Source organism: Panthera tigris, chromosome F3, assembly GCF_018350195.1.
Source record: "Panthera tigris isolate Pti1 chromosome F3, P.tigris_Pti1_mat1.1, whole genome shotgun sequence".
Lineage (NCBI taxonomy): Eukaryota > Metazoa > Chordata > Mammalia > Carnivora > Felidae > Panthera > Panthera tigris.
The window spans coordinates 66,572,855-66,595,073 of NC_056678.1; the positions used below are offsets into that span (position 1 = coordinate 66,572,855).

General features: G+C 59.4%; 1 long non-coding RNA gene across 1 annotated transcript; it reads left to right on the forward strand.

Moving 5' to 3' along the window:
- The first annotated feature begins 11,800 nt into the window (after positions 1 to 11,800).
- Positions 11,801 to 14,020, forward strand: LOC122235842. Its single transcript, XR_006213916.1, has 3 exons — positions 11,801 to 12,285; positions 12,654 to 12,813; positions 13,358 to 14,020. It is a non-coding gene; the product is annotated as an uncharacterized LOC122235842 (long non-coding RNA).
- The last annotated feature ends 8,199 nt before the right edge of the window (positions 14,021 to 22,219 follow it).

Here is a 22,219-nt window from a genome sequence, read left to right on the forward strand (position 1 = left end):
TCCTGAAATCTCACAACTCAATGATGAAAAAAAGTATCTATTTCCCCCCAAATTTGACAATAATCCTAAGATTGTATATGGTATTATCTATATAGCAATTTTAAAGTTGAAAGACACTTTTAGACACTCTCAATAATAAAAAGATAAATTTCGATCAACCAAACCAGAGGAAGATGGGATTATCTTGCTCTTTCGATAAAAAACTTTGCTAAACCGGGGCACCAGGGTGGCTCCGTCGGTTAAACGTCCAATGGTTGATTTCAGCTCAGGTCGTGATCTCACGATTTGCGAGTTGGAGCCCCTCAGCGGGCTCTGTGCTGACAATGTGCAGCCCGCTTGGGATTCTCTCTCCCTCTCCCTCTGCCCTTTCCCCACTCTCACTCTCTGTCTCAAAATAAATAAACTTAAAAACAAAACATTCCTAAATCAGGGTATGCAGCTAAAAAAGTAGAAAAAATAGGACACGGTGTGTTGTGCAGGTAATAAAAATGATAATGTTATTTCTCTGGGTTTTTAAGGATTTTTCTTCATTTGCCAACTTTTAAAAACTTGTAACTTGGTATGATTCTTTTTCTCATTTTTATTTTTATTTATTTATTTTTTAAGTTTTTTTTTTTTTTGTTATTTTATTTTTGAGACAGAGAGAGACAGAGCATGAGTCGGGGAGGGGCAGAGAGAGAGGGAGACACAGAATCCTAAGCAGGCTCCAGGCTCTGAGCTGTCAGCCCAGAGCCCGACACGGGGCTCGAACTCACGGACTGTGAGATCGTGACCCAAGCCGAAGTCGGACGCCCAACCGACCGAGCACCCAGGCGCCCCTCTTTTTCTCGTTTTTAAAATACAATTTCACTTCTTTATCTAGTTCTGCATTTGTAATTTTGTATTTCCCTTCCTTTAAGGGGGTCTTCTCCCCACCCCCCCAAACAGGACAGGCTTCGGGCCCCACAAAACTGGATTCACCCTGGGCGCAGCGTCCGTGTTGTAGTAAGACGTTGTTGAGTAACGTGGATGGTGCTTGGAGTTCGCTCCGTGTCTGCAGCTCCAAACTCCGTGATTTATCTGCTTTCCCTGCCCAGCGACTTGTGGTTTCCTCCCTTTTACAGATGAAGGAACTGAGCCCCGGGACGCTGGGTAACCTGGCCGCTGTTGCACAGGTGGGAGGTTGCCAAGCCCGGACACAACACAGAGGCTTGTGTCCTGTCTGTCTGTCCTGATCTACGTCCTGTCGCCCTCCTCACCCTCCTGCCCTGGGGGAAGAGCGGGGACCCCAGATTCCCAAGCTCCTCTTGTGCTCAGAGAGTTTGAATGACTGGCTGGGGGACACACAGCTGGCGGGGGAGGGGAGAGGCATTAGGTACCTCCCGCCCCCCCATCCAGCACCAGCCACGACCAGGCCCCTTCGTGGTCCTGGAGGGGGTGGGCGGGAAGGTGAGGGAGGCCCACCTGCGAAGGTGGTGGGGCAGGTGTGACCTGGGGCAGCCTGGGGCACAGGCTGCAGCCTGCAGGAGATGCCTTGGGCATTGCAGCGGCGCCCTGGGCAGCCGCGGTGGCCCCGCCTCCCCCGGGTTCATTAACTGGCAAATAAACTGGAGCCACAAAGGCCTGGGGCCTGGGAGGGTGCGGGCCCAGCTGCCGTGGGGCTGGGTGGTGGGGGTCAGAGACGGCCGGCCTCCTCCCCAGGCTGTGCCCCCCTCCCCCTAGCACGCTAGGTTTGCTCCCCTTCCCCAGTCTGCACCTCCTTCCCAGGCTGCGCCCCCTCCCTGGGTGGAGGGGAGGGATCCCCTCAGGGTGCCCCACCAGCCCCTCGGGCACAATGGGCCGTCAGATGGTGGGGAGGGGCGGAGACAGCTCTGCAGAGTCCTGTCCCCAAGCAGAACAGAGGGACATTGAGCAAAGGGTTCCCAACGGCTCTGGGGACTCGGGAGTTTGAGAGAGAAAGGGGAGACTTGCTGCCTTCTGCCCAGGCGTCCTCCCCTCCCCACAGGCACCCTCCGTCTTCCAGTTCTCCCAGGACCCCCCAGAGCTGGCTTCCTGTGCTCCAGTCGCCTGTTAGTGGGCCAGGGCCGCCGGAAACGGTCCCCGGACGGGGTGGCCCTGGCCTTTCCAGCAGGCCCGGAGGCCACAAGTCCCAGAGCGATGTGTCAGCAACAAGGCCTTCTACCCAGGCCAGCTCCTCGGCTTGCAAGTGACCGTCCCCTCCCCTCCCTTCCCAGGGTCTCCCCCTGAGCCTGTGTGTCCTAACCTGCTCTTATAAAAACACCAGTCCTGGGGCCCCTGGGTGCCTCGGCGGTTAAGCGTCCGACTTCGGCTCGGGTCATGATCTCACGGTTTGAGTTCGAGCCTCGCGTCGGGCTGTGTACTGACAGCTCGGAGCCTGGAGCCTGCTTTGGGTTCTGTGTCTCCCTCTCTCTCTCTGCCCCTCCCGTGCTTGCCCTCTGTCTCTCTGTCTCTGTCTCTGTCTCTCCCTCAAAAATAAATAAACATTAACAACACCAAGAACACCAGCCCCATTGGATGAGGCCCCACCCTAATCTCATTTTAACCTAATTACGTCCTTAAAGACCCTATTTCCATTACAGTCACATTCTGAGGTGCTGGGGTTAGGACTCCAACATGCGCCTTTGGGGGTCATAGTCCAGCCCATAACACCTTCCCCGGGAGCCCAGGGAGCCCCCTGGATCCCGCAGGTAACAGGGTTGCCCTTGACCAGGCACTGTGACGCCCCCCAAACTCAGCTGCATGACACATGCTAACACCTCCCTCACGTGCCCCCCACATACTCAGGACCTCTTGGAAGGACCCATAACACGCAGGCCGCGGTTTCCCAGCAAATGTCACCGTCTTGGTCCAGTCACCCCACCTGGCCTCAGGCTGCTTTCTCTGTGACTGACTGAGGCACACCCTGGCTCTTCAGGATTATCGATCCATTTTGAATAGGTCCAGAAGAGGATATCAAGGACCCTACTGAGGGCCCTCACTGTTACCACCTTCATGCACCCTGCCCCTCCCCCGCCCTCGGAGGGAACCGATGAATTAGCGTTCGCCGCTTCTCCCCAGCTTCTGCCAGGCCACACGAACACCCCAGTTAATACTCCTCAGCTCCTGTACAGCAGGCATATTCACTGTTTTCACTCGCTTTCTTCCACCTTAGCCCTCAGGGGCCACCTGCTTGCCACCCCGTCATGGCTGTGACACTGTTTATTAACCCCTCCGAGAGGGACCCTTGGGCTGTGTCCCCACACCTGGGCAAGGTAAGGGAGGAGGGTTTGGAACTGCCGGGGGCCGGGGGCGGCTGTGCTCCGTGGAGGCGTCTATGCAGAAGGACCCACAGAAGCCCGCGCTAGACACGGGGTTTGACGCGGCCTTGCCCGTTCAAGGCCTGTCACGTCGGGGACCCCCGGACAGAGGGGCTATGCCATTGGTTCCCACTCTGTGTCAGTCATCTACTGCTGGGTGACAAAGTGCCCCGGACTGAGCAGTTGTACGTGACACACGCTGACCTGCTCACAGCTCTGTAGGTCGGAAGCCTGGGCAGACGGGAAGGCTTTGGTCCTGGGGGCAGGTGGGCAGGGACCAGCGGGTCTGGAGTCTGGGCTCCTTGGAGGGAGGGCGTTCTCGGCTCTGCCCTCTGTGGGGTAGACTGAGGCCCCTGGCTCTGGAAGCCAGCCCTCCAGGCGGTTCACAGCAGGGGCGCTGGCTTGGAGGGCAGCAGATTTTCTGTTGCCTTTGGTTGCTCCTTCCTCAAAGGCCCAGCTCCCCCTTCTGGGGCTTCCTCTGAGTGAACATCCCACTCAGGACAGTCTCCCTTTTGACTAACTCGAAACCAACGGCTCGAGGCCCTTCATTACATCCGGAAAACCCGCTCGCCAAGTTCGTGTCTGACCCGCCCCCATTACTGCCCAACTGACTCTTACCCAGCACTTGCCGGGCTTCTCCTCCGGACCCCCCTTTCTGCACACAGGCCAGGCCCCCGGGGCCCATCCCCCCTGTCCCCGGACTAAGTGTCTCCCAGCTCCGCTCCCTGGCCAGCCCCGGTCACGTCCACACCCGTGGGATCACATCCGGAGCGCAGCCTCCTCGCCAGGCCCTGCGAGTCCCCCCCATCCCACCTCAGGTCAGCTCCTGGCAGGGGCTCTGGGCGCTGGTGTGCTCGGTGCCCCCTCCCTCACCCCCACCCCAGTTCCTGTGCCTATATTTCTGCCTGGAAGGTGGTTTTCAGGTCTTCCCTCTGAGTCTCTCTCTTCCTTTGCGTGCATTGTCATTTAGCAAGTATCTGTTTGAGAGAGTTCTGCGTGCACTGGGGCGGCACAGAGAGAAGGCGCTTTCTAGGGCCTCAGGAAGCTTGCAGGCTGGAGGAAGGGATTGGGAGGCACAGGGCAGGGCGAGTGCTGAGCCAGAGGCCGAAGCACATGGCAGGACACAGGACACAGGGGGATAATGGAGGAGGAGCAAGAAAGTCAGCCTGGGCGTGACGGAAGGCTTCCTGGAGGAGGTGGTTTTTGAGTTCTACCTTGTAGATGGACTAGACGTGAGATGCGTGAATGGAGCGGCTGCCGGTGCCTCACGGGACAGAACAGCAGGTGTATGCCAGGACGTGGGAGCGCGGGGAGCCTGGAGGGCGTCCGCCCGGCCAGCATGCAGGGTTCGAGCAAGGCCTCGGCAGGAGCTGACATGGGGCAGGGTGTCCCAGACCACAGACGCCACGAGACTCGGGGGAGTGACCCGTGTCACGACAAAGATGTGAACCAGCAGACTTGCGGTACAGACAGTGGGCAAAGGTCAGACTGCAGATGGGCAAAGTTAGGAGATGATCACAATATCCCAGGCTCCAGGTAAGGCCCACCTCCTCCAAGAAGCCTTCCGGGAGTGCTCAGGCTGGCCTGTCCCTTTCCGGAACAGCGATTGTGTCCATCAGCAGCAGCTGTACCAGAGGCAATTTAAATGATGATTTAAATGATGCCACCTTTGTCCTTACAAACGATAGCCTGGGAAGCGGGCAGGAGAGGGGTCATCATCCCTGTTTTACGGATGAGGAAACCAAGTGAAGTCACCCGGAGCACAGAAGAGGTGGCGATGGCCCTAAGCCGAACGGTGTGTTATCACAGCCACAGCAAAGCGCCTCCCGGCTCACGGGCGACTAATGCGTTTCCTTAGTGTCCAATCTGTTGAGTGTGTGTGTGTGTGTGTGTGTGTGTGCATAATGTGCTGGCCTGGGCACAGCCCAGGCTCAGTGCCTGCCCTCAGGGGATGCAAGGTCCCAAAGATATGGTCCTTGAGGGAGTCTGTACTCTGGCTTCTCCGAGTCCAGGGAATGAAGTGACGTCACATTCATTCTGTCCACAGGCCCTCTCCCAGTACCCAGCAAGGTGCGAGGTGAAAACCAGGCACGTGATGCTTCTCTGTGCCATGCACCTGGCTGTCGGGGAGCGAGGGAAGTCCGGGCTGTGTGCAGACACCCTGGAAGGGAGGGGGGCCAGGCAGGGCCTTTCGGGGGACCGGCTGCTGGGCCAGGGAGCCACCGACCCACCGGCAGGGCCCCAGCCCGGGCAGACTTGGCGGCCAAGCTCAGCCTAAGCAGCACTCTCCTGCAAAGTGCTCTGCGGGGAGGTGTAATGTGTCTCTATTTAAAATTAATTTTTTTTCAGAATTGGAAACCCTGCTCTGAAAGGCAGTTCTCCCCTGGTGGCTGCTGGCAGGATTGGAAAGCCGTAACTTTGGAGAGAAACACAATAAACCAGAAATTTCCTCCCAGGTGAGCGAGAAACTGCTTGTCTCCTTCTGAAGAGAGCATTTTCCAGGACTTTGCTCATCAAGTAGCTGGGCTTCAAGTCGTTTCTTCTGTTTGTGGGTGAACCACATTCCAGTGGACGGCCGTTCTCTGTGACGGATGGGACCGAGGCGTTGCAATCCACGTACGGGAGAACACAAAAGTAATTTCTCTTTGGCTCGGGGCTACGTTTCTGTATTTACATGTGAGTGGAGTGGCGGCCACCGCACCGGGTGACTTGGAAGGACTTGCTGGGTTCAGCGAATGCGCACTACTGAGCGGCTAGGTGCTGGGTTACGGAGACTCATTCATTCATGCAGCCAGTACTTACGGAGTGCCTACTATGTGCTGAGGATAGCAGCGGGCGTTAGAGAAACAGCAGGGATAGACGCAGACAGAACGACCCTACCTTTATGGGAGGAAAACAGGCAACGTTATGCATAAATACAATACATAGCACGTTAGGTGATGATAAGTCCTACAGAGACAGATAAAGCAGAAAGGGGAGGGGAAATGCTAGGGAGGGGGTGGGTTTGCCAGGGAAAGATCCACCCAGGAGGTGACATTTAATAAAGGCAGGAAGGAGGGGAGGGAGCTGGACATACAGAGATCCAGGGACCGCTTGGGTCCAGCAGGTGCAGAGGCTACAAGGGGGGAACATGTCCAATGTGTTTGAGGAACAGCAAGGAGGAGAGTGCAGGGCGCAGAGGTCAGGCCCCTGGGGCCTGAGGGCTCATCGCAAAGGCTCGGGGCTTTTAATATCAACACGATGTGTCGCCAGTGGAGGGTTCTGAGCTGAGGAATGATAATGATACGGCCTGACAGGTTTGCACAGGAACATCTGGCTGCTGTGGGAAGCAGGCAGAGCAGGGGGTGTGCAGGGAGGGACGGACTCTGGTCTTGTTTTGAAGGTGGGATGGCCGCGATTCATTGTTGGGTTAGGTGCGAGGGGCGACAGAGACAGCAGGGTGACCCCGAGGGTCAGGCCCCACTGAAGGTTGAGGGGCTGTCGTTGACCGCGAGGCAGGAAGGGAGGCAGAGGGAGCTGGCCTGGGCGGGCCGGGGTGGGGGCACCGGGGAAGGTCACGAGCTTGGGCTCGGACACGCCAAGCGTGAGGCGTGTGCTGAACGCCGAGCGGAGAGCCCGTAAGGACTCGGATGATGGAATCTGGAATTCAGGAGAGAGTATTCCGAGCAGGAGGCGTAACTTCGGGAGTCATTAGCATATAGATGGTATTTAAAGCCAGGAGACTGGATGAGGTCACCTAAGACGTGTGTGAGTGTGGGTCAGAAAAGAGAGGAGATCCAAGGACCGGAGCTGGGGACACTGCACGGTTTGGAGGGCAAGGAGCCAGCAGAGGAGGCTCTGAAGGACAGTTGAGAGAAGCCCGGGGGGGTGGGGTGGGTACGGTGTCCTGGGAGCTGAGGGAGAGGGTCCAGGGAGGAAAGGTGATCTGAGGCTTTGCACAGGGGTGACGGTGACCTTGACGGGAGCCTTCTTGGTGGAGTGACGGGGACACCCCTGGAGCAGGCTGAGCGGCCCGAGAACCCGCACGGGGACCGCCCTTAAAAGCAGCGGGTCCAGAAGCCGTGCTGTGGGGAGAGGAGAAGTGAGGGGCAGCCGGACGGGAAGCGCCCAACTTCTCTCTTTCAAGTTGGACGAAAAGGACGGATGCGGCCCGGTCTGTCCCCAGGCTGCTGTAAGTCCAGGAGGGGAGACAGACACCCAAGCAGAGGTCGTGACCTAGAGACATTCGTGGGTCCCCTGGATACACGCTCGAGGGAAACAAACACTCTAACCTGACTCGGGTTAGAGTCCTAAACCAGGTCTTGAAAGATAAATGGCTTTTATCGGGGAAAGAAAGGAGGGAATGGTGTATATATATATATATATATATATATATATATATATATATATAATTTTTTTTTTTAGTTTATTTATTTTGAGAGAGAGGGAGAGGGAGAGAGAGAGCAGGGGAGGGGCAGAGAGAGGGAGAGAGAGAGAACCCGATGCGGGGCTCCATTTTACAAACCGCGAGGTTATGACCTGAGCTGAAACCAAGAATCAGACGCTTAACCGACTGAGCCCCCCAGCAACCCCCCTGCCCCCCGGGGATGGTATTTCAGGTAGAAGGAAGGACACACGTCACATCATGGAAACCTGGAACCACTTCCTGTGTGTGGGGAACCCCCCCTCCCCCACCCGCCGGAGCTCAGCATTCCGGCTCCAGAACTGCACCTCCTGGGCGTGACCTTGGGCAGGGCTGACCGCGCTCCCCAAACCCGCTTCCTCCGCCATAAGTGGGGGCGTGGTCACGTCTGCGTCACAGGCTTGTCGTGAGGATGGGACGAAGCCGAGCGCGCAGGTGCCCGCAGGTGTGTGGCACGTAGTAGGTGCTCAGTGCACGCCAGCTGCTCTAACTCGGGAGGCAGGCGGCACGGCACACCAGACGTCCACCAGACGTAGGGGGACACGACTGCGTTCGGGCACCGGAGCCAGCAAAAGGATGGGGAGCACCACCACCTGGCTGGCGTCTCGTGAGGTGCGCTGTGGCCGCCCGCGGCGCTGGCTGGAGTCCTGGAAGCGTGGAGTCCTGGCCCCAGGGTTCAGAAGGCCTCACTGTGCTGGCTCAGCCCCATCAGTCAGCCTGTTCCTTCCTCGAGCCCCGTTCCGTCCGCCCGGGGGGTTCGGCTCACAACCCACCCTCGAAGGGTCGCGGCAAGGGGGACGCTGAGTAACAGAAGGTCAGCCTCGGACCCACTCGAGACGAGACGCGGCAAACGTTACTTTGATGGCAACAGGCGCTTCGGTGCAGTCGAACTTCAAAGCCCCGTCGGCAGGCCCGCACCTGCACGGCCTCACTCTCTCCTGGCCGGTTCTCGGGCCTCCGGAGCTGCCTGCTTCCCCTCGCGCGGCAGTCAGGGCCCGGTCGCCCCTGACGTGTCTGCCGTCCCCTAGGCCGGGGCCACGTCCCCGAGGCTGGAAAGCAGACTGAGAAAGCTTCCGCTGTCACACCTTTCCTTTAGCCGCAGCTTGTGGGCAGACGGCTCTCGTTCCTCCTCTGGCCCCGGACCCGGGGAACACCGTTTGCTTTACATTTTCATCTCGCGACACCTGTCTTCTCTGCCGTAACGGTTTCTGGGAGGCGCGGCGGCCCGGTAGCTGCCCGCGGCCCAGCCCGCCGCTCCGAGCGGGGCCTGGTGTGCAATGAGCCGGTTCGGGAGACCTGGCAGAAGTTTCAGAAGTTTCAGACATAAGGCCTCGCTCAGGCGGAGCAGGGCCGGGACCTGTGGCCCCAGCCTTGTACCCTTGATACTCAAGACACCAAGCCACTCGCGAACATGATGACCCCGGGAAAGTGGGCGAGGAGGCAGCGAGCCTTGGTGGTCAATGGCAGGTCGGGACCGTCCCCTGGGCGGTGGGTTTGGGCCGCTACAGCCACTTGAAACACTCCTCGGAGGCAAGCCGGCTGACATAATCTTCTCGCCCTTGCTCCCTCGGCTCACCCTTTGTGCAGACAGGGGAGCCCGGAAACAGGTGCATGTGGCTGCTGGGAAGGCGGGCGAAGCCCAGGCCGCGTCCGATGCTTCTCCTCTTCTTCCAGGGCCACGGCTTGGCCCAGGCCCGAGCCACGCAGGACGGGGCCCGGGATGGCCCAGGTTGCTCACGGCTGCGGCGATGGCGGTCGGAGACGAGAATCAAAGGCCTGGGCCTGAAGGGGAAGTCGAGGCATCGTCCGGCCCCAGCGCTCGATCTGTAAGGTGGTAATGTCGCTCTGGTTTTGCAGGGAGTTTAACACCCGAGGCCCGGACCGGACGAGTGAGCGGACAACGTGGACACTCAGTGTGTGTGCAGAGGACAGAGGAGGGGAGCTGTTTGTCACTGCCTGCTCCTGGCCGAAGGCGGTGCTGGGATTGGCGGTGGGCGGGCGCTGGGAGGGCCACCAGGGCAGGGTCACCGGGCAGCTCCCTGTGTACCTGTGCCTGTGCACGCGTGTGTGGCTGTGACCCAGTCCTCAGTATCCAGAGTCCAATGGCCCCTTCTACTAGTGTGAGTGATGCCAGAAGCTCACCCAGCCACCAAGGACTCTCGCCCCGCGCCAGGCACCGTGCTAAGCATATGACACGGTGACTCACTTCATCCTCCAAAAAACAGTAGTTGTTACGATCACCCCCATCCTACAGCCGAGGAAACGGACAGACGACAAGTGCAGGGGCCTTGTCTCTCTCTCTCCCCGCTGCGGGTTGTCTCCGCTGAGCTGCAGCACCCCTGCGGGACCTGCTCCGGCTGATGACGTGGGAGGGCCAGCGGCACCCCGGCCGGGGGCTCTGGGAGCCAGGATGCGCTCGGCGACCGACTGCCAGTGTCCAGCATTGCTGTGCCATCAGCCTGCACCCCGGGGGAAGGACCAGCCCTCACCGCCCCGCGGGCTGCCTTTGTGGGGCCGTTATCACAGCAACACAGCTCAGCCTGTCTGGACGGAGTGGGATCCAGGCCCCTCCAGCACGGTGAGGACTCAGAAGACCCCACGCCTGGATGTCTTCCCCAGTGTCTTCGCTGACTCCATGTCCCCCCTCCCCCGCCCCCCACCCCGTACTCCAGACAGACACGGGTCACATCGTGCGCCCATGCTCGTCCCTGTCATCAGACTGAGCTCCCAGGGGCGCACTTCTGGTCTCTGGCTTCCCAGCATTTAGCGCAGAGCCTGGGGGCACAGGAGGTGCTAAGAGCATGTTCACGGAGTGAATATCTGTAGGAAAGGATCCTGGGCACCGCAGTTACCCCGAGGGACAAAGCCCCAGGTGTCCAAGAAGGCCAGTCCACCTCTGACCCCACGTTCTTGGCAGGTGACACGGGAAGGTAAGCTATTCCGGGAACCTGGCACCCGGGGAGTCTACCCGGCTGGCTAGCAGGATTTGTCCCATCGTCTCCAGGCCGCCCGCAGTAAATCAGCAGGTGCGAGGAATTTACCCCAGAGAGTGATCCGGCAATGGCACGAATGAGTAATTTACAAAGGCCATTACGGCGGCACAGAATTACTTATTTATGGGAACTTTTTGACAGATCTGCGGCTTAATCATTTATCCCTCCGAACATTTAGCCAGGGTCATTGGTAAATAATTCACTTATTACACACTCCAGAGTGGTTTATGGCACCGTGACTTATGATCTCACATGAGTGCGCAGCCGGGGAGCTAGGACGTGAAGGCCAGGGAAGGAGGGGGGTTTGGGAGCCCTCACACAGAGCCAGGCGGGGACGCCGCGAGCAGGTGCCCAGGCCCCGGCGACAAGGGGCTTCTGCTCGGAGTCGGGTTGACGGTCCTACAGATGGATGCTCGTGCCTGGTCTCACCTTCGGGGGGACAGGGAAGAGAGGAAGTCGGTGTGCAGAGACCGGTCGAAAAATGGTGGGACTCAGCTCCAGGCGGAGTGGAGACAAAGTGCAGCTTCGGGAGCTCTCCATCTGCCCCCACCCGACATCGGAGACCCTCCCAGGACTGTCCCCAGTCCCTGCCTGGTCTTAAGACTCCGTCTGCCCTTCTTATGTCAGCATCACCACCGGGCCCCCGACCAGGCTCACGGCTTGCCTCTGCCCTCATCGCCCGTATAATACTCTTCTAACTGCTGCTTTGTATTCAGTTTTCACTCAAAGCCCACCTCCTGCATGAAGCCCTCCCAGACTACCTGAGCCCTGTTTGCTCCCTTGAGAACGTACAAAGGGCCAGGCACACATCAAGTACCTTACGCATGCTGTTGAGTGGCCTATTTCCCCAGCTAGAGGAGGTGTCTTCTGGGGGCCAGGACTCAGCCTAAGTGAACGTGGCCTCCACTGCAGCCAGCTCAGACCTTGCCCCCGAGGGAGTTAAAAAAGCGTGGGCGGTTGATGGCGAGGGAGTAACGACGATGCCAGTGAAGACGGTGGAGATGATTCCCTCCACGTCTTACCACTGCTCCCCTTCTCACTCCACACCTCCCCCCGCCCCCAGAGACAGTGGAACCACATGGCCGGATCTTTGAGGTTCTGTGGGCTTCTCACCGCCCGGTATGTGGATAGAGGAGCTCACGTGGGGATGGAGAGGGGCGTCTGGGCAGAGTCGCTGGAGAGGCAGCGAGTGGAGGGCCCGAGAGCAAGGGTCAAGCTAGCCGCTCTTACTGAAGACCCTTCCCCAGCCACATCGGCCCCACTCGGAACCTTCCAGGGAGACGCTGGGATTCCTAGCGTGTTCTCCCCGCCCCGTAGGTCCGCCTCCTGAGGCTGAGGCCGGCTAAAGCAGCTCTCCTACCTTGGTGTCAGTCCTGGTTCTTGCACAGTAGGCAACGACGGCGACAGCCGACAGCGAAAGAACAGCGCTCCCCTCTCTCTGTATGGGAAGACGAAGAATCCGTGCCCCCTGCCCGCCCACGGGAAGTCCTGCTCAGAGCCTAGCCTCAGGCACTCTTGCTGTGACGTTCCAGAAGGTGTGGGGTGTTGAGCAGGTCACCCGCCCCTCCAGCGGGGAAAGCCCCGGCCTGCCCAGGTGAGCTGGGAGGGGAGAGGGGACGAGCAGAGGCTCCCTGTCTGCCCTGAAACCCCTGTGGCCCCGGGGAACCTGGACCCGAAACGGGCCTCCAGTCCCTGCCTAGACTGGGCAGGGCCCCATGCTTTGTCACCCTATTCATTTTTATGCAGTTTCCCACAACCACCATGTCAGGAGGGATCCTTGTTAGCTTCTGCCACTGACTGAACAGTGTCCCCCCCAAATCCATCTGGTGGAACCCCAACCCCCAATGTCACTGTTTGGAGACTGGGACTTTAGGGACATAATTAAGGTTAAATGGGGTCATAAGGGTGGGATCGGACTCGAGTCCTTTTAAAAGAGAAGAGACAGCGGAGCTCCCCCTGCAGGCCCTGTGGGTGCACAGAGGACAGGTGAGGGAGGACCCTGGAAAGAAGGCATCCCCTGCTGCCCAGGAGGGAGGTCTGTCTCTCCAGGGATCCACCCCCCACGGGCACCCCGATCTTGGACGACCAGCTTCAAGAACTGCAGGAGACAAACGTCTGCCACGTAAGCCGCCGGGTCCGTGGTGCGTTGTCGCGGCCCCTCCGCGTGGATTTTTCCAGTTTCCTTTCAGAGTCCGGGAGGGCGGAATGGCTCGCCCAAGTCACCCAAACAGGAGGTGACAGAGTGAGGGCTTGAATTAGGACGGGGGGTCCCCCTGGCCGTGCTGGCTTCTGCCGATCCGGTCCTGGAGCCCAGACTGGACTGGAGCGAGGGGGGAACGCAGGACGCAGGGGAGGGGAGGGCGGGGGCGGGGCTCCCTCCTGGCTCTGCGGAGCAGCACTGCCACCTGCTGGCCACGGCCGCAACCACACCAGCCACCAAAGGCACCATTTCCGTCCTGTTTTGGTTTTATTTTTATTGTGGTAAGAACACCTCGCCCGAGATCTACCGACTTCAGAAAATTTCAAGTACACGATACAGTGTTGTTACTTGTGAGCACCGGGTTGTACAGCAGTCTAGAACTTACTCGTCTTGTGGCACTGGAATTTTCTTTACTGCTCCCATCCCCTCTCCCTCCTAATTCCACACCTCCCATTGTCTCCTGCAGGCAGGTAGCTAATATGCAGCGACCCTGGCCACCAGAGAAAAAAAAGAGGTCCACACGGAGGCACGTCCTCTTGGGTCTGGGGAGAAAACGGACGGCAAGCAGAAAACGGTGACTGACCCCAAGGAGCGGAGGACTGGAGTGGGAGCACCTGAGACCTCCCTGCGCGACCCAGGGTGATGAGGTGGGCAGGTGCGTGTGGACAGCCCGCAGGAAGAGCTGTCTGGCAGTGAGGATAGTCTCCGCTGGCTGGGTTCCTTTAGGCACCCTCATGTAGCCACCTGTGCCGAAGTAATCCCACCCCTATTTGACACATGAGGAAACTGAGGCTCAGAGAGGGTTCTCAACCCACAGGCTAGTGTGGGCGAATGATACGTGACTGCATCTCCCAGTGTGGGTGTAGTTCAAGGGCGTCTGGAAGCTCTGACCCACCTGGCAAAGAGTACCAGTATTAAAATCAGTGCTTAGGAGGGGGTCCCGCTTTCCCTTCCCCACGAAACTCCCGCCCGAGCACCCTTCTGTGAGGCCCCCTCGTTTGTATGATAAGAGGGACGCGTGCAGCCTGAGTGACCGAGGCTCCAGGCGGGAGAAGCCGATGGGTGAGTGTGGGCCCGAAGAAGGGTCCAGAGAGTGGGCGGGGGGATGAGGGAGCCGCACAGCAGGGAGAAAGCACAGTGACACACACTCTGTGCACCTGCCGGGAGAGGCTTCATCGGTCAAGTGGGGATAACACAATCCACCTATTTCACGGGCCTCTTCTGAAAATCCAGTAAAGGAGCAGGTGAAACCGTAAGCCCCGTGTCAATTCTCGGTTAAGTGTTGAATCGGAAACCGGGCAAAGCAGAGCCGATTCCTCGCCCCTCCCCACCCGCGTCTGTTAACTTTGGTTCGCTGTCCCTCGCCAGGAAGCACAGCCCCTGATAACTGAAGGCGGGGCCCTGCCCCAGCCCATTCCGGAGGCCGCGAGCCGAGCCGTCTGGCCCCTCCGTCTTGGCTCCTGTGACCTTCCCTCGGCCTCATTCCCGGAGCGCGTCGGCCTCCGCGCAAGCTGGGTCTTACCCACCAGACTGAGCTGGTCCTCAGGACTGGTCCCGGGAGCCACCCGCTCTCAGCTGGGGGCAGGTGATTTTGGTCATTTCGTTTCCTGGGAAGGACAGCACATCTCTCCGGACTTGCCACATGAGGGGAGACCCTGAATTTGGAGTCGGGAAATCTGGGTTGTGGTCCAGGCTTGTCCGCTCCCCGCCTTATCCTGGGCAAGCCCCTTTCTTACCGGAGCCTTAGTACTTCCAACAAGGAGCTGAGGGTATCTCCAAGGAGGGTGACCAACCACTCTCGTTTACCCAACGCCGAAGGAGTTGCAGGGTGTGGGATTCTCTGTGCCCAAACCGCAAAAGTCCTTGGGGCGCGTGGGTGGCTCAGTCGGTTAAGCATCCCACGTCAGCTCACGAGCTCAAAGTTCACGAGTTCAAGTTCACGAGTTCTGTGCTGACAGCTCAGAGCCTGGAGCCTGCTTCACATTCTGTGTCTCCCTCTCTCTCTGCCCCTTCCCCACTCATTCTCTGTCTCTTTCTCTCAAAAATAAACGTTAAACAAATTTTTAAGCTGGGAAAGTCCTGGGCGAGGGCTTGACAGCCGGCCACCCCCTCCCTAAGCCTCCACGTCTCTCATACTCCATGTGTCAGTCACCGGCCTCCCTGATCTTACGAGTGGACAATACTTTGGTTCACTAGAAATAGAAAACCCGACGAACACTGGCTTCGACGTAAGAGCGTTTACTGTTTGCACAGAAGCGTCCCGGACACAGGCCGTGTCCGTGCTGGGATGTCGTCCCCATGGCATCATCCGGGACCCGGGCCCCTTTGTCACCCGTGGCCTCTTGGCTTTTCTTCCTCAAGTCAGGAAGGAGGGGAAAGAGGAGAGGCACCGACGGCTCCTGTTACTTTTGGGGAAAAGCGGGAGGTGTTCCAGGAACCCCCCGGCACACGTCTGCTTCGATTTCAGCGTCCCGAACGCAGTCCTGTGACCACTCGTAGCTGCGAGGGAAGCCTTGAAGACGAGGAAGGAGAGGCTGGGAGAGGAGCCACCGGAGAGCGCAGAGCCCAGGGCAGCCCCACGCCGGTGGCCCTGCCCCTCTCGACAACAGGACTCTTGACAAAGTCCCCAGACTTTGTGCGACCCCCAGCACGCTGGAGACACTCAGCACTTGCTCAGCCCTTGGCGGATTCGTCGCCCTTTTCTGACTTCTGAAGACCTCGGCTCTCTGTGCCAGACGGCGGCGTCCTCAGCCCCCCTGCAGAACCGTGCCGGAACGTCCTGGTCCACACGTGTGGAAGGACTGTTAAGGGACGCATTTACTCGGCTGCCCTGGCTTCCTGGTGTTCGCACTGGGGGAGACATGGGTCTGTCAGCATCCGGGTCTCCCATTCTCCGAGACCGTTTGACTTAATTCTCCATGTCTCTCAGTGGCAGACTGAGACCTGGAGGGATGAGGGGGCAGGTCCAAGGTGCCCACGACAGTCAGAAAGCGTCTTTACTCCGCCCAGGAAGTGGGTGTGGCAGGTGGACACTGCTCCCTGGTGGGGGCGGTGGGGGCGGGGGTTTAGGCAAGGAGATCTGGACACTTTTAGGTCGGATTCCACCCCCTGCTGGTGGGTCCCGGGACACGGCCTCACTCGTTGGCGGCGAGGCTTGGGGCTTCCTCTGGGATCCGCGGCCGCTGGAGTCTCAGCTTTACCAGCAGGTTTTCCAGCTCGAGGGCCTCGGGCAAGCCGTGTAACCCAAGTGTCTGCTTCCTCTCCTGCAAAGCGGGGGTGGCAAGAGTCCTCATCTCGTGCCGCCGCGAGGAGTAAGCGAGGGGCTCTGCGTGCAGCGTTTGAGCCCACGGTAAACACACCGCACGGAGTGGGCATTGAACGCCGGGCCGTCGCGATATTCCTGCCGCCGCGGTGGCCGGACCGTGGCGTAAGACGTGGGAGGCTCAGCGTGGTCACTTCCCCACATCTTCCTCACCCTCGCCCCGGGGGAGCTCTGCAGCCGCAGAGGGTCACTGCTGTCTGAGATTTGGGGTTTGCAGCGCCCCTCCGTCTCTTCTGACACCGTCCTGGATCCACTTGCTTGCCAGAGCCCTCCCCGGCCTTCTGGAATCTTCTACTTGGCTCAAACGAGCAGCTTGCTGGGCTCAGGGGGCTGGCCTGCCCGAGGGTCCCGGCACTTTTCTCTTGAACCAGGGATGATGCCTCATTACTCCCGGGCGGGGGCTGCCTGGGGATGAGCTGCGCGGGGAAGAGCACCGAGCACTGCCTCCCGCGCTGTGCTCCTCTGCTGTCCTAGGGTTGAATAGCCAGGAACTGGGTGAGCCGGCGGTCAAACTGCTGGTCGTTTGAAATCAGCTGTGGCTGGACTGTTGGCACCATGAAAATTGGCAAACTCCACTCAGAGCATCATCCTCTCCCTCAGACACTGGCTTCCCAGTGTGTCACCAAACAAACCCTTCTCCTGAAACTCTCTAGCTGGAGGTTGGGGGCAGGGGCAGCTATAGGATTCTGAGCTAGACGTTTTGGTTCACGTGTCTGTGTTTTTAGAAAATTAATTCTCCAGGGGCGCCTGGGTGGCTCAGTGGGTTGGGCATCCGACTTCGGCTCAGGTCATGATCTCGAGGTCCGTGAGTTTGAGCCCCGTGTCGGGCTCTGTGCTGACAGCTCAGAACCTGGAACCTGCTTCGGATTCTGTGTCTCCTCATCTCTCTGCCCCTCCCCTGCTCATGCTCTGTCTCTCTCTGTCTCGCAAAAATAAAAAAACGTTAAAAAAATTAAAAAACAAAAAGAAAATTAATTCTCCAAATTAGAAAGTCGTACCAGGCTGTTGCGAGGCATTCGAATAACTTGAGATGAGTGAAAACTGGAAAGTCCAGGTCTCGCTCCGTTTACCCTCCAGCAGCAGAGATATGCACTCTCCCTCCGAGTCTCCAGAACTCTCTTGTGCCCAGGTCACGGTCTGCCGCCTCCCTGACCTGCCCCTGACGATGGCCTCGGGCAGACACGAGAGCTTTCTGGTCGCTTCCAGGCTTTGAAAAGACACTCTCGTCTAGTTCCTCTTAAACTGTCCTCTTAAACTGATGCGTCACGTCCGGTCCCCCAGGTTAGCCCTGACCTGCGGCTCCGAGGCCTGTCGCGGGAAGGGGTGGTTCACTCTCCCCCACCTCGTCCTCCCCGGGGCAGAGAAGGGGGACGTCCGCACTGGGGGCTGCTTTGCGGTGGCTCCTGGCTGAGGTGGCTGACCTAGACTCTGACCTCTGCTATGGCAGCGAGCTCTTGGGAGGTCTGTCACCGCAGGGCCCTCACTGTCCAGTTTCCTGCCGGCTGATCTCTGGGGACCCGCACCCCTGTCCTGCCCCTCCAGGTACTGCCGCGGTCCCTCCCCTGCCCCCGCACCCCCGCCGCGGGCAGCCTTCTTGGGTGGGATCTCGTCGGAATGGTTCCAGTAGGGCGACTTTCCATAGCTTCCGCTGGGCTCCTAGGACACCAGAGGAAACATCCTTGCCCCACTGAGTGGTAGAGGTGAGGCGTGCCCACTGCTGGCCCCTCTCCTGCTCGCCCCCGACAGCAGGGAGGAGGGGTTCTCCCAGGGCGCTGGCCCACCCGGCCACGGGCACCCAGGCAAGCCTGTGAGCGGTTACGGTCCGCCAGGGTTCAGCTGGGAGGCGAGCAGCCGGGCTTCCGGTCCTGGGGGCCCCCAATCCCTGTGACGTATCCTCTTGGGCCTTTCATCTGTTGGCTTGTTTGGGGGGAAAGAAAAGATGACTCCACTCACAGGAGTCATCGGAACCTCCCTTTCAGGTTCTGGTCTCCCCGGGTTGGGCTGGGGCCGGGCTGGGTGTGGGCCACAGGGCAAGGCCTGCCGTCTTCTCGAAAGTTCAGCCAACTGTGTTTCAGCACCTCCCGTTAGAATGTAGGGCCCTGGGGCGCCCGGGGGACTCTGGATTTCAGCTCAAGTTATGATCTCACGCTTTGTGAGATCGAGCCCCACGTCGGGCTCTGCGCTGACAGTGTGGAGCCTGCTTGGGCTTTTCTCTCTATCTCTGCCCCTCCCCTGCTTGTACTCTCTCTCTCAAAATAAAAATAAACATTTTTTTTTTTAAAGGAGAACGTAGGGTCTTAAACACCCAGTGCTTTCGGCTTTGGGCCTCGGGGCTGAAATTTAAAGTCAGTCCACATATATAATTTAATTAAGCAAACGGGATTATTCTAGACATATTGATCTACCCTTTGCTTTTCCCGCTAGGCAAAACATTATATCCTGGGCACATTTCTTTGTCATCACATACAGATCTACTTTTTTTTTTTTAATTTATTTTTTAAGTTTATTTATTCTTGAGAGAGAGAGAGAGAGAGAGAGAGAGAAACAGAGCACAAGCAGGGGAGGGGGAGAGAGAGGCAGAGACACAGAATCCAAAGCAGGCTCCAGGCTCCGAGCTGTCAGCACAGAGCCCAACGTGGGGCTTGAACCCACAAAGCGTGAGATCATGACCTGAGCCGAAGCCGGACGCTTAACCGACTGAGGCACCCAGGCGCCCCGTACTTTTTATTTTTTCGTGCATTTTATGTCTCCTCACACTTTTCTCTTTTTCTTCTCCTGTGTGTGTGACCGTTTCATAAACCAGTATTTTTAAAACTGCCCAGTTTAGCAAACAAGTTGCTGCTGCTTCTTCCTTTTTAAGATTTTGCATTTCCTTATTGCTTTCTTTATTGTGGTTAAGTGTCCCAAGAAAGGTCGGGGAACCTGAGTGTGCCTGTCTGTGTTCCTGGTCCTTTAGTGGGACACACCTGTTTATCCCGAGCAGCACGGATATTTGGAAACAGCTAGGTACGTCGCTGTATCGATGTACGATCAAGTATTTAATCCATCCCCTGGCAGACATTTTACCATTTCCGGTCCTTCCCGGTTACAATGTTACACTGAACATCCACCTTATAATCTTAGGCACTAACTCTTTGGTTTTATGTAAGCCAGGCACCATAATATCCCTTAGAACACTTTCAGAAACCTCATTCAGCCGGAAGGCGGGGAGGTGGCTGGGTCCCGGAAGGGACCCTGGGATGAACTCGACTCGGTCAATAGTCCCGTTCAGTGGGAATCGTGATCCAGGGGCACAGGACGGGCACTGCCTCCAGGCCGTGGCCCGTTGGTCAGAGACCCGGGAACGGAGCATGAGGGCCCGGTGCCCGGCATTCAGCAGGTGCTCCATAAATGCTTGTCTACCCCGTGTGACGGCAGGCAGCCCAGAAGTGGCTGTGCACACATCTAGCCGGCCTGACTTAACTGCGCCCTCCACACCGGGCTGTTTCAACGTCACCCTGGTCACTGAGTTCAGAACCCTTTCCTCTCCTCCTCTCTCCTTTGCACAAACCCCCTCCTCCCTGAGTCCCCCGGGCTCTCCTGTGCTCCCTCTGCCCTTCCCGGAGTCTCCCGACTGTGGGTCCTCCCCGGCCGACCGCACGCACACACACACACACACACACACTCAGACACACCACACACTCATACTCACGCTCATGCACACACGCACACCCTGCAGACCTTCGTGCTGCCCTTCCGCCCCGGGAGGTGCACGTCATCTACCCACATGGACAGGAGCAGCTCCCCTCGCCTGCGGCACCTTTGGGACTAAGATTTCCCATTGCTTTACACAATGGAGGGTTAAGCAGCAATGGCACCTTCCCCTGGCTGTCACACCCCCTCTCTCACCTCCCCGGCCCGTGGCGGCGGTGGGGGAGGCGGGCAAACACTCTCACCGTGCCCAAAAACCGGAGACACAAACAGGCGACGTCCTTGAGCACCCTGAGGGGTGGGGCTGGGGCCGAGGCTCCCTGGGGTCCCCCTCCCAGGACCAGTTGCGCCCCTGCTGTGCTCCGTGGCTGCGGCCGCCCGTGGGGAGGTGCCTCGGGTCCCCCTGTGACGAGGGGTCCTGAGGCTGCAGCCGCTGGAGGCTGTCAGCTAATTGCACCCTTCGGACGGGGCGTCTCTTGCCGGGAGAACTGGCGGTGCCCCTCCATGGCTGTCACCGGGCTCCCCCGACACCCTCCAGCAGCGCAGGAAGCTGGAGTCCTGCGCCCTCCTGCACGCAGGATGCACAAGGCAGCTCAGGCGTGCAGCTCCGTGCAAGCCTCCGTTCACAGGAGACCCTGGCAGCCCCCCCCCCGCCCCCCCCCTCCCCCCGCAAGCAGACCACTGTCTCCAGAGACAAGGACAATGGATGCCAGCTGATGCATCCGTGTGGGGCCTTTCAACAAGGACCTCGCGCCGGGAGGACCAGGAAGAGACTGCCGATGGCCAAGGGGGACCTCAGCTGCAGGAGACACAGGTGCTCGTTGCTCAGTACCCTCAGGTCTCACCGGGCTTGGCCTTGAACTCGGTCCGTACGCAGCCACGGGAGGAGGAGCGTCCGGAGGGCTGGTGCCGGCCGAGCCCTTCTCACCGCCGTCCCTGCCACCCAGAGGGGCCCGCACGGCAAGAGCTTGTCCTTGTCAGCAGGGGACACTGTCTCCTACCGACCTGGCTCTCCGGGAAGAGTCAGGGGCCCAGCCCAAGCGGGAAGAGCCCCCCACCCCCACCCCGGGCCCTCCTCTCGGCCGGGGGATGGGGCGCCTTTTTCAGGCCGTGAGGACGCCCACCTGTGTGGTGCAGCTGGCCGGGGGCCTGGGCTCGAGGCTGCCGGAGTGGCGCTTGCGGGGTAGGGTGCGTGGGGGGCCGCCCCTGCGTCAGCACCCTCTAGGCTGGCGGTCCCCAGGGGGCGGATGAAGAGGCAGCGTTGTGCGGGAAGCAGACAGTGGGGTGCGCAGGGCGCTGCCTGGGCCGGAGACCCGCGATGCCCCTTCCTGTGTGATCCTGGCAGCTTAGTCTCTCTGGGCCGCGCTGGCTTCTCTAAGCAGGAGACAAGAGGAAACGCGAGTGGGGGCTGTTCTAGGGGGAAACAGCTCTCAGGGAAAAGTGCCGGGAACGCGCCCGACACCCATCAAGCTCTCGCTAGAGGCTGCCCGTTATTCCTGTTCCCGTGGAGCTCACGCTCCGGTGAGTCTGGCAACGAATATTTAGGGCCCCGCCAGGGGCTGGGGAGGGTGTGGCGAAGGCAGGTGTCCACACTCCGGTGCGGAGCCGGCAACCTGGATGGGGAAGACGTCCACGACTAGACGGCCGGTGGCGTTCCAAATGCTGGGCGGAAACACGGGTTCTGGCAGAGGCTGGTGCCGGCCCCGGCCCCACCGAGCAGGTGAAGCGATGTGGACTCCTCAGAGGGGTCTGCTGTCCCCGGGGCGCCTCCCACGCCGGCTGGCTCAGTTGCTCTGGGCGAGAACGGGGTGCCGGGCTCCGGGCCGTCCTCAGCGACGAGAGGGCACCAGAGCGCCCACCGTTCGCTGGCCCGTCCCCAAGCCGCACGGATGATGCAGTTAGATGCCCGAGCCCCCCCCGGAAAACCAGTGTTTCTCCCGCTCGCTCTGTGCTGGGGCCGTGCTCCCGTGCTGAGCTGTGGGCGAAGGGACGCTGAGCGGTCAGGGTGCATGGACCCCGCGGTGGGTGTCAGCCCCAGGCCTGGAACGGTGTCTCTTCAGTGGCCCCAGCCTCCTCGGACTCTCGTCCACGCACCCGCCAGAGGGGCTTTCGTGCCGTGGGACGACCAGAGCTCCTCAGCCCCTCGCCCAGCTCCAGCGGCTTCCTGTCACCCACAGAATGACAACTCGTACTGGATCACACAGTGTCCCTCGCAGTCAGGTCCCCACTTTCCTCCCGGACCCCCTCTCGGCCCGCACTCTGCCTGGCAATTGGTGGGCCCAGGCTGCCATGCAGAGCGCCACGGCGGGGGCTCAC